This window comes from Zonotrichia albicollis, chromosome 8 (genome assembly GCF_047830755.1).
Source record: "Zonotrichia albicollis isolate bZonAlb1 chromosome 8, bZonAlb1.hap1, whole genome shotgun sequence".
Lineage (NCBI taxonomy): Eukaryota > Metazoa > Chordata > Aves > Passeriformes > Passerellidae > Zonotrichia > Zonotrichia albicollis.
Window position 1 is genome coordinate 16,207,221 of NC_133826.1, and position 13,793 is coordinate 16,221,013.

General features: G+C 43.0%; 1 long non-coding RNA gene across 2 annotated transcripts in view; it reads right to left on the reverse strand.

The window, feature by feature from the left end:
* Window positions 1-341: 341 nt before the first annotated feature.
* LOC113458628 (uncharacterized) overlaps window positions 342-13,793 on the reverse strand; it is a 55,954-nt gene continuing 42,502 nt past the window's right edge. The window contains exons 1-4 of one of the 2 annotated variants that reach the window (XR_003379047.2): window positions 7,206-7,330; window positions 4,826-4,901; window positions 4,479-4,614; window positions 342-1,100 (exon numbers count right to left, since the gene is read on the reverse strand). This is a non-coding gene — a long non-coding RNA (uncharacterized LOC113458628). Of the gene's footprint in view, window positions 1,101-4,478; window positions 4,615-4,825; window positions 4,902-7,205; window positions 7,331-13,793 lie in introns of those variants that run through there. The other variant, XR_012581201.1, reaches the window with a different exon arrangement.

Sequence of the window (13,793 nt, forward strand, 5' to 3'; positions counted from 1 at the left end):
TTATAGCATTATGAACATAATAACCATTAACTGGAAATACAACTGTACCTGCTTTTGCATCATGCTAAGACCTCAAGCTTAAAAATCAAAACGGATCCACAAAGTTGAGGTCCATGATTCATTTGCTAATGATATGTTACATTACTCTGACAGAGCAGAGGGACATTTAGCTGGGAATATATTTTATTGTATGCAATTTACATGCTATTATTAACAGCAAGCCAAAAGCACTCCTGGTATAAATGAGAATTTGGTGTCATGTAATTTAAAAAGAGAAGATATCAAAAGGGAATATAATTTATTTTTATTAATGTATAAGTAGAGCTAGGAAAAAAATTAAAACTAAAATATTGGAAATATTAAGCAGTATTTGGGGGATTTTTTTTTTTTTTGTAGGTATGTTGTAAGCAGTTCCTGTTTCTGTAAAATGCAGGCATAAGTTTGAATCTACACACTGTGTTTCCTTAACTTTAATGCATTACTCACTTACTTCATGGTGAGCATATGTTGGGGTCTTGGCAGAAAGTATTGATCCATCCAGAATTAGAACCCCATCTTTGAAAAAATGGATCTGTGGGACCAAACCTGTATGAACTTTCCTGTGAGCCTCCACCAATCCCAGTGAGCACCAAACCTCCCTCTTTCATCAACATAACTCATTTCCACGACCAGCTGTTACCTTGTTTGCCTTGTTGTGACAGCAGAACAAGGGACTAATCTCCAGAAGTGGCTGATCAATAAGAAACTGTCCAAAGGAGAGGAACAGAAGCAGCCAGTGGTCTGGAAAACATAATCTACTTGAGAGGATTGAATGAGTGGTATAATTTAACCCAGAGAAAGTAACTAAGAAGGTGTAGCAGACTTCAACAAATATGCAAACATTTATGGGAAGAAAAGAGGAAATTATTGTGCTGTGTGTTCAACTTCATTACTGTGCTGTTCTCAAGGGTGGGCAGATCAAAGTGTAATCCATTTAAACTGTAGCAAGGAAGATGTCAATTAAGAATGCTTGGAGGTAGATTGCATGGTGAGGCCGAGGCGATTCATCCTCTGTTTCCTTTTGTGTTCCACTGTTTTAAAGCTTTTTCTTCATGCTGGTCCTGCAACAGAAGATGAGAACGGGTTGTAGGAGGAATATAGGCTGTCCAGAGAGTGCAAGGTGCAGGGAATTTGGCCTCTTCATCCACTTCCCTCTCTGTTCTGGCAACCTCTTTAGCAGGGCCTGAGGCAATGTACAACATTGCTCTTGCTGTGCCACGAGTCTGGATGTGGCTGACCCAGAGAGCCTTGCAGGATACAAGAATTCAGCAGGGAGACACACAGGGGAGAGCAGGAATTATTTTTTTAACTGGAACCTCAGCCAAATGTCAACAGAATTTCGGGTAAGGCAGCAAAGCTGCTTCTGGCCAAGAGGATACCTCTCAGTGCAAGAGAATTCCCAGATGCAAACACAGGGAAGATGAGAACATCTCAAAGTAAAAGTTACAGAAATCCTCTATAATGGAGCCTAAATCCAGAGTATTGTATTCCTTCTGTTCTGGATCATGCCAGCACGGAGAGCGGGTGCTTCATGCTGAGTCCTGGCTGTGTGACCAGGTGTGTGCACCCAGCACCCACGGGAATTCTGCTGCTCCTGGGCCTCAGAACAGGCACCAGGATGGGCTGGGCTGGCACAGAGTGCACTGAAGGAGACAGGAGTCTCGAGAGACAAAGTCTGCTCTTAATTAGTGTGGCCCACCTTACTGACCTCAATTTGTCCTATCATTTCCCTGGCTGTTGATGAGCTACTGTCCAAAGAATTGCAAAACAGATGTTTCAGTGTCATTCACAGTGCCATAAAAAATGACAGCATCTCAGAGGACACCTTTAATATTCTCAAACTATATTACAGACACAATTTTGGTAATCTGATAAATAAATATTTTGGGTTGAATTAAGTCTGGCTGTAGCATTTTTAGTCATAGGTGGGTTTTTGTTCTCACTCTGCTAACTTGCAAGGAGTAAAAGAAATCAAAACAGATCTAATAGTTCCAATTAAGCATCTTAATTTTTTACATTTAAAAAAAAAATCTATCACATTTGCACTGAAATGTTTTAAGGTTAATAGATTACCTCTGAATCCCAAGGAAATCAAGCTTCTTGTGCCTGCCTGTCATTTACTGGAGTGGTTACTTATCTGTCAATATTTCTTGCTTTTTTTTCCAAGTCCCAGGCCTACTTGATCTTGTCCATTTGGCACTGCTGGAGGAATAACAAGTTTCTTCCCATCATGCATCTTTCTGGGATACATCATGACAGAGAAATCTCAAAGCCCAGGTCAATTATAACAGAAGATGTGTAGCACCTCTGCCCCCACTGCGTCTTCTGGGGATCCACTTGGCAAAATGATATAAAACTATTTTTGAAGACTTCCCATGATCTGGCACTACTTAGAACTAAGTTACTGGCACAATGTAAGGAGATATGCAAACGCAGCTCAGCTGCTCTGCCTCTGTTTGCCAAGGAGCCAACCAACATCACGTGTGAGGAGGGGCTGAGGCTGGCAGAGCCCTCACTGAAAGGTAATTACTTTTTAATTAGAATTCATTGAATAAGAGATAGATACCTTCCATACTTTCTCCCACTGATGATTTTAATATTCCTCTGTCAGGTATTATGAGGCAGTAGCTGACAGTGAGTTACATGAAGTAATCCTGTAGCTGGTAGCAACTTGCATAAAGTAACCAACTAAACCATTTGTCTTGGGTAAAATATGGTCCCTGTCCTCACTTTTTTCCATGGAGCTTGTCACTGGCGTGTTGATGTAGTGTTTGTTTACTCTCATTCCTGCAGGAGGAAATATCATAGTTCATGTATCAAATTACTGTAACTTACTGGAGCATTTCTATTTAAAAAATGTATCATGATATATTCTCATAATGCCATTGATGTATTTTCAGGACTTCTAATTTTTACAAGTATATAATCTGAATATCATTTATCGAAGTGTGCAGTTGTAAAATCTGTGGTAATATCTGATCTCATTATAAAAATCAGCACCTAAGAATGGACTAGAGTAACTAAATCTGAAGCTGACTGGATATTTGTGATATTTTGATAGAAATAAGAAAGAATTTCAGGTTTTTTTCTTTTTTGCTGCAGGGCCTCTAAACACAATCTGACATGTGATGTATTTTTGAAGTCAAAGTTAATAATTCTCTTTACATAAAAATAAATACCCCCTATTGAATACTCGCTCTAAAATTAGAATTGTATATTTCTAAGTAATATACCTAAGGAAAGTGATTTATCCTAATGCAATAATGGCATAGATTTACAAAGCTTGAGTGATACAATGTTTCTCGTTATGGTTGTAAAATATTTGTTGCCACTGTGGGATTTTCTAGATCATTATTTTAAAAAAGGAAAAACCTACTTTGACAGATGAACTGGGGCCATTCTGAGCAAATCACAGATACTTCATATAACAAGGCCTCCAAAGAGGGGAGCACAGACTTATTACTATGGCAACCCAGATCAAAACACTATTTTAGTGGAGAGTTTCCAGTTTTACAATGCAATGATGATTGTTTATAGTACTATTGAAACCAGATTCTGCAAAGGTTCAAGAAATGAGCTGACAAGAGGAAAATCATTATAGATAAACTGGGGATACGTGAATGACATATTGTGGAATCTGCTATTATTTGATCAAGTGATGAAGTTGTGGCACAAACATAGATAAATAATGGTACATGATACAGTCTGATAGACCCTATTCTGTTGGTTGTGTTTTATTGTGTATCTGGAAGATAATTACTGGTTCAGTGCTGCAAAACACAAAAGCAGATTTAATAATAGAAATTACTGAACTTTGAAAAAAACTATTAGTTCTCCCTAGAATTTATAACATTTAAATTTTAAAATCCTTTAATTCCCAAGTCATTGAGTAACACCTGCATAATAACAAACATCACCTACAACTGGTGGTGGGGTGCTTTTTTCTGAAAGTCCATTATGGGCTGGAAAAATGCATGCTTAATCCTCTGTCAGCTAATCAGAGCTTAGAACTGTTAGTCCTACAGCAGTGAACCTCTTCAAACCTGCCTCATATCTGCAGCAGCAAAACAAGTTGATTTTTCCCCCTCGTGGCCGTAGCCTAGGAGCAGCTCTGGGCACCCTCCAGCTGCTTTCTGCCTTGTGTCTGCTGGCTCAGACAAGGGAGATGGTTGTCACCCTCCTTTTGTGCTGGAATGGTTTCAATGTAAGGGCCAGGGAGCCTGGGAACAGTGATCTGTTTTCTGCTTAGGGTTATTTCTCAACACAAGAGACATGGTGAGCTTACTTGTTCTGGCTTCTTTCCAAGTTCATGCCATCCTTCACCTCAAGATCTTCAGAAAATCATGATTACCCTCACCAAACTTCTTGCTAGCCCCACTTCCCATTATTGCTTTAATGCTCATAATCTTGAGCATTAATGCTCAAAATCTTGAGTTCACCTGTCCGTGTAACTGGGCAGCATGGAAAAGGCGTCCACTCCCACAGCATGGATAGAGAAGGCTTCTGGTGACTTCTTCATGGGCTACAGAAGCAGCTCCTGTGCAGGCAGAGAAGTTCACAGCCTGAGAAATAAAGCTGGAAAGAAGAAAGGGGAATGAAGACTGATCACAGCAAAATTTCTGTGCCTGTAACAGTTCTGATCATTCCTGAGCACGTCTCTGGCACAGGTGCTTCCCTCTGCAGGATGAAACTTGCTTCCTGCTTTGATGTTTCTCTCTGTGGGACTGTCTGAGGGGACAGGTCTGAGAACAGCAGGGCCCCAGGACCTCCTGGGATGTGTTCTTACCTCTCCATCCCCAGAATTGTTTTCTTATGGGATCGTCAAGGTGAAAGCGTCTGTGAGCTCAGGGCAGTTTTGTTCCCTGAAAGAAAGAAGAGGTTTACTTACAGGAGCCCTTAATCATTGGCTGAAAACACAAAGTGGATGAAATGTTTTCAGAAGGATGATTTACTGTAGTTTGTATATTATTGTGGATGGAGAGGCTTTAGCTCTTCATGGAGGTTTGAAGCAAAATTTTGCCTTACATTTGGTATTTCAGATGATGCAGGGAAAGCATTTTCTGGTGTAGTCATACTTGGACCAGAATACAAAACACATCCTTTAGTAAACTGTGAAGCTTTAAGTTGTTCAAATGACACTTACCCAGCAAATAATTTTGAACTTGGGAGCATTAGAGAGGTCATATTTTTACATGCCTGATCTGCTGCTGAGCAATCTTTTTTAGCCATTAAGAACACCCAGCCTGTTTTCAACACCAGATACTATGCCTCATCCCTGAATTATATTTTCCTGAGTTTATGATGACCCTTTCAAGGAAAATTAAGCCACTCCATTAACTTTGAGACCAGAGCACCCTTCAAAAATTTAATCCAGTAGAGCAGCTGATGGTGTTTATTGCTCTTCCCTAGTGCACTTGTAGTTTCTCTGTCGTGCAAGGAGTATTCAGACTTCATCATACAAGTATCAGGAGTGTCTCAGCTCCTGAGAGAGGCCACTGGCTCCACTCATGGAACAAATATAATCTAATATTGTTCCTGGAATACCGACTGAGTCACCACGTAAGTAAAAGGAAGCGGTGAGTGCTTTCCACTGACTCCAGTATGTTCATACACTCCAGTCTTTTCCATCTAACCTCACAAACATCTGTCCTCAGCCAAGAAACAGCAACAAGGATGTCAACAGCTGTTCTGTTCAGCCAAGTACAGTGCTGATGTTAAAGTTTTCCGAGATCACTGATGTCCTACATTATTAATCAAGGGCCTCAGAAATAATTCTGCTGACAGACTACTTATGAAATATGTCTCCTGACTTCAAAGTGTGGTCAGCTCCCTGTCATATAGCGTGGAGCACAGATGAAGGCTGCAGGGCTGAGATTCAACTGGTGAGAACTCTGTTAGTCACTTGGAGGTCTTAAGAAGCATCCAACAGAAATGGCTGAGGTAACCACAGGTCTCTCATTTTCCCTTGCAGTTTTTGGCAGAGTTACCTTTATTCTGGAATGTCTCCACTAAGGCACATCTCCAGGATTCATGTAACAATAATGGCAAAGAACATTTCTTGCCTTTGTTCATCCTTGCTTCCCAGTACTAACCTCTGTTTATCCAGGTTACCTGGTTGCCCTGCATGGTGGATGCCCTGTGTGGCCAGTGGTAGACAACATCTGAATATAATCACTTGTTTCCTCAATATTTCTGATTGTGATTCCCACACTGCTCTAGAGAGAACACCAGAGAGATGGTTTCTATCTTCCTGTGACATTTCATGGTGACCAAGATAACCAAGACAGTAAACACAACAATCTCCTCATTTAATAAAGTGCTGTACACCAGCACAGACTCTTTTTTTGCCTTAGGCCCTATTCCTTTGGACACTTACATTCTCTTGGTCTTCAAGCTCTCTATCAGGTCATTGTCTGAGGCCTCTGGTGGATGTGGGATGGTGAAAACAACCTGAGACTGAATTTTTCAAAATCAGTTTAAAAATCTGAGAATATGAAGTGAGCACATTGTTTTGATATTGAATAGAAACAAACTTCAAGGGGAAAAAACCCCATCTAACACCCTAGAGATGACCATTGCGTGAAACCTCTCACAGACTGGGCAAAGCAGGAATGGGAAAATTTTGAGTATGAAAATAAGTCCAGGAGAGAGAAAGAACAACCTGCTGGCTCAGAAATTTCTCTGTTCTCCTCTTGGTCATTTTCTGCAGCTCAAGCTCTCAACAACTTTTATCAGTCAGAATTTAGCATTGTATCTCCAGTTCACAGAGAAAGTAAGACCTTTGTTAAACAGCAGCTTCCTGATAGAAAATGTCTCATAAATTTGAAATGCAGAATGGCTCCTATGTTTCAGAAAGCTGCCAAGTGAAGATGCCTTTGTGAGGTACAGCCGTGGCTCTGGGGAGGATTGTGTCCAAGGTAGTGCACAGAGCCAGGCTTGGGTGGGTTTCTGCAGTCCATCACTCTCATATATGTTAAGAAATAATTGCATAACCTCATCATCTCTATGCTTAGAAGTCAGCACAGCTTTATTCCTAACCAGATCCCCTGCCACAGGATAAATCCTCTCCATCTAGCTCATCTATCAGCTTTGTGTAAGTGCTCCATCCAGTTCTCTGTACTGTTTTTATCAACAAGCACTGTCGGGTTAAAAAGTGGATGACTTACCTCCCCAAGCGATCTGAAGAATTCAGCACCACACAAACATGCTTAATGCTGGATAACCATGCACCTTCCCCAAGTGAATTTTTAATGGCTGGGGCTGCCTTGCATAGTCTGCTGAGCAGAAGGAGCTGTGATTAAGCCCCACACTCCGTGATTTCCATCCAAAATTTTCCGCTCAGCGGTAACAAAATCTTATGTAGTTTTCACTAAACTCTCCTCCAATTTCCCACTGGCTTTTAGTATGTGCAGATAATTCAGAATAAAGCCCCTTGTCACAGTAATATGTACTCTAGCGTAGCACGGAGGAGCTGTTTCACCATGTAAAAGCCATATTGCCAAGCTGTATTATGCTTTACCTGTCACCATGCCAGGAAACATTTAACAAGGAAGGAAAACAAGGAGAGTGCATGCGTTGCCAGCTATTCAATATAGGCCATTTACTGTTAAACTGTGGAAAGGTGCTGGAGTTTAAATGCACCCTGGATTTCTTCTGATACTGGTAGCAAGAAGCTGAAAGGTTTTGCACTGTTGACCCACAATTCAGTGCCGCTAATTTGGACCTGGACTGTCTCACTAGGTCTTTTTGGTTCACTGCTCTTTTCTGAGCCTCAAGGGGTTTTTAGTTTGTTTGCTTGTTTGTTTTGAAAAAGTTTATGCTTCAGAAAGAGAGCGTTTGGTGAAGTAACCACCTTCTGTTTCCATGAGAAAGGGTGGCTGCTGCAGGGACAGGGCTCAGTCTCATGCAGAAAATAGGACAACCTCTGAGGTACAAGTGTCTTGCATTGCAATGCCTTCATCCCCGGCAGTCCAAAGCCCTGACGCGCCTCCTGGGGCTCCCCATGCAAAAAGTGGAGCCTTTGAGCAGTGCTAACACTCACCAGCAGAGGAAGCTGGAAAATAAGGGGTAACTTCTGCCTTTTGTGGGGAGCTGAAGTACCACCCTTCTGTTCTGCTCCCTGCTGCAGGCACTGAGTGTGCCATTCACGTGAAGGGCCAGTTTGGTGACAGCCATGGAGCTGGGACTGTAGGACATGTCCTTCCTTTAGCTAAGTGGGAAGAGCAGCAGCTGCAGTGTGCAGAGTCCCGGCATGCGGTAAATCAAACTTTGTCTTCCTTTCTAGAAAACGGGGTGCTTTTGGTGGAAAGAATCAGATGTGCAGCCCTGCTCCAGACAGCTTGTGGTTTGCAGGAGAGCAGAGGTCTGCCTGCAAGTTACAGCAGCAGAAGAGGAAACAGGATCACTCAGCAAGACCTGGTACAAAGAAACCCCCAAGAAGTCTTAGTAAGTAGCTGTGTAGTTAGGTTGTGACATTATGGGTATTTGTAGTTTGTATGACTCGAAGCTTTTATTGTTTTAATTGTTCAGTTTCTATATGGTTGATTTGGGCTGTTGATGGAGCACTAGCAGCTAGTTACAGTGTGCTTTTGGAGTAAAAATTCAGCTCATGGATGCAGAGTAGTGAAAGGTAGCTGATGGAGAGAGCCAGGCTTTGTCCTGAAGCAAGGAGCTGTGTGCCTCACTCCAAAATGTCCTGGAGTCTAGTTTGAGCACTGCACTGAAACCCAGAGAGACCAATGGCTGTTGCAAAAACGAGGTTGATGAGTGTTTTGCAACAACCTTGTTATAATGTGATCCACTGCGATCAGGTGTGTTATTCTGTCACTTGAGCACGTGTCACTGTAACACAGTTTGAATCCAGGGCACAGGGGGATTGAGGCGCCCTCCATTTACAGTTGTTTCCATGTAGGAACCTTGAGCTAAGGGAGGAAAACCCGAGCTAGGCAAGACATTATACTCTGAGCAAGACCCCGTGAGGACCTTGTAGTGCTTAAAATGTGGGAGAACATTGCAAGTGTGGCTACACAGCAACTCTGGGCCTCTGCAGAGGCTGCCCTGGGGACTGGGGGAGAACAAGTCGGCTCTGAGCCACAGGAGCAGAGAGGGAAGGTGGTGGGGCTGGGCTTGGTGCCTGTACCTGGGCTGTTCCTTGCCCTGCTGCCCCTGTAAGGATGGTGCAAGCCACAGAGCTGACTGATGCTCCCATTCGCAAAGTGCATTGAAAAGACTGTTTCAAGGTGGAAACAAAAGGCCTAATTAGATGCAATCAGCAGCTCCTTGTCTCCTTCCTCTCCCCAAATGGTGCTGCCTCACTGACCCTGACAGTCATTTTATCAGTCCCCCCTTGACTGGCCTCGAAGTCTCCCCACCTGGTGCTCCAGTGCTAATTGGTGCAATTAGCCTCTCCCTCCCTGGGCTAATTGCTAAAGACTGTCTCTCCATTCTCATGGGGACCAGAAGAAACCTGTACTAGAGGGGGGTCTGCAGCCACAGAGACACCGAGGGGAAAGTGGGGAGCTGGGATGGGCTGGTTTGCTCTTCTCCATTCCTCTCACGTTCACTCACACAAAGCACATAACTCTTTCTCTGAACAACACATAACATTCCTCTGGTTCATGCTACCAATAAAGTAACAGGCTCTGCAGCACCAGGGAGCCAGCCATAGGATCTCTGGGGCTCTGCGTGGCACTCAAGCACTTGGGCTGCTAATATGCACGAGGTAAAACTCCTTAGCTGTCTGCCCAAGGTCTTTGTAAGACACAGTTTATGCAAACACCTGTCTGGAGAATATTGTGGGAAGTTGCTCAGAGGCTTGTGGTAGTAGAAAAGTTAATATCCAGATTGTTTAAAAGGAGCTGGGAACAAAAGCCCTATTGGCTCTTCAAAAGAATAGTGTGATCTCTACACAGAAAAATACATGCTCTTGAAACTGCTACATGTTTAATATTAATACAAGTATTTGTTTGTGACTGTATTTGAAATGGTTTCAGATGACAGGTTGTCCTCTGTTGTCCTCAGCAGATAGCTGAGGGAGCCTTGGTGAGAAGAATCTGATTAGAATTAGAAAATAGATTTACAAAAGAAAATATTGAAACTGTCTTTTCATACTGCGATCTGACAGTATTTAATGATACCTTCACTTTTCTAAAAATACATTATTTAGGGCTGTAAATTACACTACTGCTCATAAATAGCTTTCTCATCATCTGCCATTAATGTAACTGGGAGGAGAGTATGATAGCTGACTGAAGCTGACCATTAGATCTGCAAGGACATGTGCAGCATCCCCAGCTCTCAGCACAGGGCTCAGGGCTGTAAGCTGGACTCTTGGGATGCAGGCAAGATCCGCACACAGGTGCAAGGGTTGCTGCAGGGGTTTTGTCACTGTGTGCTTGGCTGGCATGGAGGTGGCTGGGACCTTACAAAGTGCAGTGACCTGCCCTCAGACAGTGCATGAGTGGGTGCAGGGTGGCAGTGTCAGAGCAGAGCTGCCAACAGCAGAGCTCAGTTATTTTCTCTCCAGTGCAAGGAACATTTATGCATTGAAGTGTCAGAGTCCAGATTTAAAGACAGCTCTGCAGCCACACTCAGGGAGCAAGAGGAGCAGATAAAAATCATCTTCTGATGGGTAAATCATGTATTAGCTATCCTCCCTGAAGTCAGCAGGTGAGGATTGAGGGGTGTCCTTGGAGACCTGACTTTCCAAATCCATGGATCCAGGCAAGGGCTGGGGAGCTTTCCCCCATGCATGTGTGTAGCTCTTGCCATGCTGACGAGTGAGTCCAGCTGAGCAGAAGACCAGAGTCAGATCAGTGAAAGATCAAGCTAAACCTGGGTGGCAGCAGAGCTGGTGTCATGTACTCAAAGAGCTTTGCCTGCATAAAAATGATTTTGTGTTGGTTTGACCTACAGAATAACAGCGCGCCTAGCCAGGAAAAGGGAGGAGTGGAGAGGGAGCCTCTAACACTTTGAACCTGTCAGTCTGGACATCAAACCCTGTACATGATTCCATTGTTAATAGATACTCTATTCTTGTAGATACTCAATGTATCACTTGCCAGGCAAATGAAGAGGTGTTTAAGGCAAAACCAATGGGTTTGTTGGTTTAAATTCTGAAAAATTACTGCTGATTGTATACTCTTTGTGTTCAGGTAAGAGAAACTTAGGGAATTAGAGAGAAAAGAGATGTCTGTGCAGTTGATTTTATGGATTGACCTTTGAGAAGAAATACCTGCAGATGAGGTATTTGCTGTTGTTGAGACCACATATGTGAATGAGCAGAAGCTAAAGCTTATGTCAAGCTTGATAACGTGGCTGGTTTTTTCCAAGTGTTACTGCATTGTCCAAAAGAGATGACCTCTATGAGATGAGGCTGTGTTTATTTCAAGCTATATAATGTCTTGCACTACCCCAGATTTTTCAACCTTCCTCAGGTTTGACCTCAGTTTTTCAAGCTATGTTCATCTTGTAAAGCTGTTCATATATCCAGGCTTGGGGACGTACATCAAGATATGGTTTGTGGATAGACACTGACACTTAGAAAAACACCATCAAACCAGGAAAACATCTGCCATGAACAAAGGTTTAAGGAACTATTCTTATCTCAGAAGATGATGGATGGATGGTGCAGGGCACTCCTCTGGATTTGCTGTGAACTTTACACTGCCCTGCTGGTGTGGGGAAGGCTGTGTGGTGAGGGGGCAGAGGTTGGTGCAAACAACCTGAAGCAAGAGGAGGTAGGTTGGGCCACAGAAGCTCTCAGTGCCCTTGAGTAAGTGGCTTGACTTGCTCATTCCTTAGGGTGACCTTGGACAAGTCTCTTAAAATCCTTTTCCTCAGTCAACCCAGCTGGCAAATTTGTTTGGGGGTGAAGAAACACCAAAATGACATTGAAAAGCAAGCTGTGCCCCTGCATTGCCCTTTGCAGGGTAAACAAATCATACCCCAACATCCCCCAGTCCGCCATCGGGAGTTTCCAGTGTGTCCTCTGTGGAGCCCTGTGGAAAAGCCTGGATGCAACATAAACTACACAAATGGTACACTTGCATATTCAAATCTAGTGCAATGTTTGTTCATCTCTCAAAACGTGTGTACAGTACTGATCACTGTATTATCTGTGTGCGTTCTGCTAATTAGCAATGCAAATATAGAAAGATTTCCTTTCCTCCTTTTCCATAAGCAGGGAAAAAAACCCCGTACTTTTTGTTCTCTGGTACCTTTTCCTTCATAAAAAAAAAAAAAAAAGAAAAAGGCAAGCTAGATATAATAAACCAGTGTATTCACATCTATCAGAAAGATAATATTATAAGTGTGAAAGATGGTTTTCCTGAAAAAGGACAGTTTTATTCATTGGCTAACAGAAAGCATTACTTTTACTGTTCAGGGTAGAAACTGCTATAATTCTGGTCGTATTGTTTCTTCTGGCAGGGAATAAACTCTCTCGTTTTTATACCTAGAGGTGAGTTTTTACTCTTTCTCTTTGAATTATACTGGTGGTCATCAGAGTGGTAGTGGAACAAGAGTGTGATGTTGCTGGAGTACTTCAGATGTAGTTGCTCAAAGCACTGCCACTATAATTCAAAGTGAAGAGAGTCAAACTTGCAGCAGGCACTCCAAAATGGAGGACACCGAGGTCTTTGTTTACTGTCCTCGTCCTCCTTCCCTTTGGGCAAGAGGCAGCGTGTGACATCTGCGTTGCTAGGTACAGGGAGTTTCAGCAATTACACACCAGCCACCGCGCTGGGGACGGGCTCGGGGACAGCGGGACAGCGCCAGGCAAAACGGGCAAACCAGGGGGCCCTGCTGCCCACACAGAGCCACTGGCCAGCGCAGGGCAAGGGACTGCTTCCTGCTGCTGATGGGCTCTCCTCAGCATTGCTGGCTGATTTAGGAAATAAAGGTTTGAAGACACCTGCTCTAGACAAAGTGTTGCACACCTGTGATCGGCAGAGCTCTGCTACCAAAAACTAGTTCGGGTGAAAGGAAAATGTGAACGTGTTTCCATTATTTTTTTACCCCCAACCTCATGTTTTGCACTTTCTACAAAATACTTAGGCAGGATTATCTTTTTATAACCCTTACCATAAGTCAGAAAATTGTACTTTGTCTACATGCCTAGTAAGATGCATATTTTTATGTAATGGATCTGGGTCAAAATCAGGAACATCAAAATCCTGAGTCTTCAAGACATTTGAGTATTTGTGATGCTCTCATTTGCAGCTCCCCTTTGTGTTTCTTTCTAAAAGGTATTCTGAAGTGAGTCATATGATTTATTGTGACCATTCCCAAATATATCATTGTCCCTCAGAGTTACTCAATTCTTTTTCTTTATTCACTGGATCGTGTGGATGTTCTCCCCATGGAGCTGCATGCATGCACTTGGCACAGACATATCCCAGCACATAAAAACAGTGACCTGGGCATGCACAGAGCTCTTTTGAACACCTGAGCACACCTACTAATTTTCTTGAACTGAAACCAGACCCCATTACTGGCCTAAGCTGTGCTGTGCAGCACAGGAGTGGAGCCAGGAAAAGTATTCCTCTGCTTTTTGCTTCACATGGCTCCTATTTGACCAGGGAACAGCAGCAGTTCTGTCCAGGCTGTGTGAATGAGTCTGTTCCCATCTTAAGGAAACAACCTCTCAGGGCACATATCAATGTGATGCCCCCTAGCAGCCTATGTGCATATGCAGAACTTTGTTTCAGTCAGATATTCCTGTTGGGTTTTTTAAAGGCATTTTTTTATGGTGG